Below are 4,620 nucleotides of genomic sequence, written 5' to 3' on the forward strand. Positions count from 1 at the left end.
AATAACCGTCATTATTTGTTAAAGTACTTTATATCCATTTAACACATGCGACCTGCGACCGTTCTTCCATCCCAAAAATGTTGAAATAACTTAAACCGAATTTATGAAGGCCTCAACAAAGGAATTCCCTTCCAGTGACACGAACGCATACACTCACATACCAGTGGGGGAGGCAGAAAGTACGTCGACGAGTGTCAACGTCGTCCGAAACACACCAAAGCAAACTTCAGAAATTATATCAAATGTCAACCGGAATAGGAGCAAAGAAAAGGAAAGTTTAATACTCTGCTTTACACAAATTAAAAATTATAGTCATTTTTTGTTTTCCATTTCCTCCTCGTGGCCTTTTTCATGCGTTTGTATTCCACACTTCCACAGACAAGGCTAAAGGAAGGGACATTGAAATTGTTCTTGTGCCCCACCGAATGCCCTGCAAACAGATAAGTTCATGAAATGTCATGGAGTGGAAACGATGTGGAGTGAAGTCGTTAAACCTTTTAGAGGACCTTTTCCGCAGTAGCTCCCCTTTTATAAGAGGGGATCCATGCATTTCCCCAGTGGAATATAAATGTCTCAATATATTTACGTTGTTTTATTTTTGTTTTGGGTTTCGTCTTTCTGTTTTGTTTCTCTCGGCTTTGAATGGCATTGGTTTGCCATGGAATTCAATGTGACATTGTGCCATTGCTGAGTTGTTGATGGCCCATCCGTCTGTCTGGCTATGCAATGTCCTGAAAACAGATTTATGTTGCCTTTTTAGGTCAAAAAATCATGATTGTTACCAGACAGTGGAGCACAGTGGTATGTAATTGCGTTTTATTACAATAAAAGTAATGTAAAAAACAACAAAGACATTGTCGTTGGTAAAATATGAGCATTGTGAACAACTTCTACAAACATTAAATTCAGAATTATCTTTCACGCATCAGAATTAAAGAACCGTTGTGCCACTTTAGTATCAAATTTGACACTTTTTTTTGGCGATTTTGGACGACTGTGTGCCATTTTTTACTTAGATACTAAATGCACATTTTTAACATTTTTGTTCCACTTTTCCATCTATTTATGGCACTTATTCAAAAATACAACTATGTAGCGACTATCTATTGTTTGTCGTCCAACAAATCGTATATAAATGTAAAATTTTTTTAACAATTTAAAATTTTTGAGCTAAACAAAACAAAAAAAAACGTTTGTTTTTTGTTTTTTATGAAAAACTAGCTGAATCGGGCCCGCTCCGCTGCGCCTTCTTTTACTTTATATGGAACAAAATTATCCTTTGAATATTTATTTTTGACAATTAAAGAGCTTTTAGTGAAATACTGTATGTCTATCGCAAAAGCATAACAATTTAAATGCCTTTATCTGTATCCCATATGATCTTTACTGGTCTATGAATTCGCTCGCATGGTTAAGGGTCATTAAGGTTTGTGTGTTAGATGTACTACATTATTAAGTCTTTATTTCAGCTCGATATTGTCATGATGTCCGAATTAGGGGTGTTTTCGAGGGTGACTCTTGACCCTTGGCCCTGAAAAAATATCACCATTGTGCTCTTCCTTCAAATACCATTTTCTTAAACCCCATATTGCCATTGGTTTAAGGGGAGTTTATGGGATGAGACGTCCTCAAAAATTTGGCCCCAAAATTTTTACTCTTTGGGAGGTGTTTTGGGAAAGATTCGTATTCTACACCCAAATACCTTTATTTGAGCCCCATATTGCGTTGGTCAGTCAATAATTGTTATTTGTGGGGTGTTTTAGGGAAGGAAGGACGTGGTTGATAAATATGCCCGATTGGCCTCAAAATTGGATATCAAATTCGTTTTATAATCTCATATACAGGGTGGCTGATGAAAGCCGCTACCAAAAAAAAATGTAATAACTTTTTTTCTATTTAATAATAATAATTTAATAATTAATTTAATTAATTAATTAATTAATTTCATTAATAATAATTTAATAATTAATTTAATAATTTAATTTAACATGAATAAAAGAAAAATGTATTCCATACACCGAAAAAAAAATGTAGCAATATTCATCATTGTAGCAATATTCATTCACCCTGTATATCCGGTTTAGGGCATGGGTGCTAAAAACTATCAATATCGATCTCCACTGCTGTTATGCTGGCTACAAATGTCGCCAGCATAACCACCGCAGTGGGGATAACCACCGCTGAAAACTTTTTTCTGATGTTCTCGCCAGGATTCGAACCCAGGCGTTCAGCGTCATATGCGGACATGCTAACCTCTGCGCTACGGTGGCCTCCAATAACCTATAGCCCACTACAAATACACAGACCAGAATTCAGAATAAAATTATAAATCGACTCAACTCTATAATTAATGTCTGTACCTTCCCATTGTGAGTGGTACACATTGTCATCGCAACCGAAGATCAGCCGCCTTATTCAATTTAAAAAAATTTCCATTTCTGCTTCAACTGTAGCCTCAACTGAAGGTCCAACTCAATTCCTTCAGACGGGATCCATGCCGTTACCACTATATGAACTGGCACTTCAGTCATCGACATAACCCTGAGTTTTGCCCCATGCCAGGGGGACACAACGCTATCGATTGCCCAACGCAAAATTTTCATACACGCCTCGTACGCGCAACCGATCGGGTCTGCAAAAAGGTAGTTCTATCAAGAGAATCAGTCTAGCGCGAAAAGTGGCAAGGAGTGTGGTCGTGCGATTTTAAACCCACTGTGCATGATTACATAGAAAAAAGTACACAGAAAATATTTAAGAATTCAGAAAACAACCACAGCGAAGAAACGCCGCCTCTGTCTTTTAAAGAACAGCATAAATGTCACCTGGTCAAAGGACTAAAGGACGCGAGAGTACACCATGTTAAGCTGCTACGGTGACGACGGTGTCAAATTTCACTAACTTGAAGTGCAGTTATAACCATTGAAAGTGACAGTTCTTTGTTGGCTTGTACTCCCAGACAATGCAAAAATATGGAACAAGATTAAAAATGAAGAGTACAAAAGAACCTCTTATGCATAAACAACTGAAATCCTATTCGTGGCATAAACTATGTCTGTAGCACAGTCGTCAGCACTCGTCAAACATACAAGTATATTATAAATATTATAAAATGGTTAAAGACATTTAATGGGATTTATGCATCAATGACAGAAAGGCAACTAAGCATCTATTTCAGAGAGCAAAAGGTATGATTTTGTTCGTGGCTCGTGGAAAGAAAATTGTATTAGCTGTGATTTTACGGTTTGAATCAAAAAATATCGGTAAAAAAAATTTTATACTCCAAATTTTACAGGCAGACTTTACAAAGCAGTCATATAACAATAAAATAATAGTAAATAAGTTGGCCACATATATGTGTTTATCGAAAAATTTAACATCTGCTCATGAGGTGGCTCGGTAGCTGAGTTGGTGAGTCCGGGGTCTACATAACACTAACGCATCTGGCTTTGTAGTCATAACTTAATACGTGGAAACAAAATAAGTAAAAAAGTTATCAGGGCCTAATCTTAGGAACCCACCATCATAGGCTGCTAAAAATTTACATAATGAAGGGTATTTGTATGCCTTACGTACCAAATCGGGAAAATGCAAAATATGGGAAAATGTGGCCAAAACTCGGTAAAACCAGCAAAAGTGTTCCGATTTTGATGAAAATTGAAACGGTTACAGAAAATATTACATAGTGTATTTTCATATATTGACTTTAAGATACCCTGTAGTGGTACAGGGTGCAATACGGGGTGTCAAAAATAGATAATTTTAAGCATCGTTTCCATTAAAGGATTTTTAAACTTTTGACGCACAAAACCAAATTAAATGATTTGTTTTCTTGCATCGAAACAACTCAAATGAAGTCAAAACAAGTAAGGACGGGCTAAAGCCGGGCAAAGCCGACTTTTTGATACCCTACACCACATTTGGTATCCAGGCTAAGTCGTCAACACTAAATTTATATAAAGCTATAACGTAAATTGTTGTTAAAATTTTTAAAGAAAATCAATTGATAAATGCGTTAGCAAAGGCCTTAAAAGTGAAAATAGGGAGATGAATATACATGGGAGCTATATCTAAATCTGAACAGATTTTTAAGAAATTCATCAGTTATCCGAAAAGTTATAAGAGAGATCTTCGTGACAAATTTTGTTAGGATAAACATATTCATAGATAATATAAAGAAATAAAATACCTGTTAATTATCCAGTTTTCATATTATTAACAAATATTTAATCGTTTGCCATTATGCGGATTGTACTTACGAATACGAACACTTACGAATAGCTAGGAACGAAAAATGAATAAATTATTATTTTAACGGAAAGCAAATTTAACAACCATAAAAAATGCTATTAGTTTTTCTAAAAAAAATTTATTTAAACAGTTTTTCAAAAATTGCTTATTTTTCATTTGATCAAATCAAACTTCTATATAACCAGTAAGGAAAGGCAACAGTCGGGCGGTGACGACCCTAAAAATACAAACCAATAAATACAAACTGAGACCTATATCTAATTTTGAAAACATCCGGCGAGGTCCATCAAACCTCGTCGGATGTTTTCAGATGGGTTATTAATATCCCGGATCAAATTTTGATCAAAGTAAATATGTTCAAAATGTGATAAC

At 35.4% G+C, this 4,620-nt stretch overlaps 1 long non-coding RNA gene across 1 annotated transcript; it reads right to left on the bottom strand.

The window, feature by feature from the left end:
- Positions 1-255: 255 nt before the first annotated feature.
- On the bottom strand, positions 256-791 carry LOC106090861 (uncharacterized). Its single transcript, XR_001221911.2, has 2 exons — positions 495-791; positions 256-430 (listed from the first exon to the last, which is right to left on the bottom strand). It is a non-coding gene; the product is annotated as an uncharacterized LOC106090861 (long non-coding RNA).
- Between the last annotated feature and the right edge of the window lie 3,829 nt (positions 792-4,620).

Source organism: Stomoxys calcitrans, chromosome 2 (genome assembly GCF_963082655.1).
Source record: "Stomoxys calcitrans chromosome 2, idStoCalc2.1, whole genome shotgun sequence".
Taxonomy (NCBI): Eukaryota; Metazoa; Arthropoda; class Insecta; order Diptera; family Muscidae; genus Stomoxys; species Stomoxys calcitrans.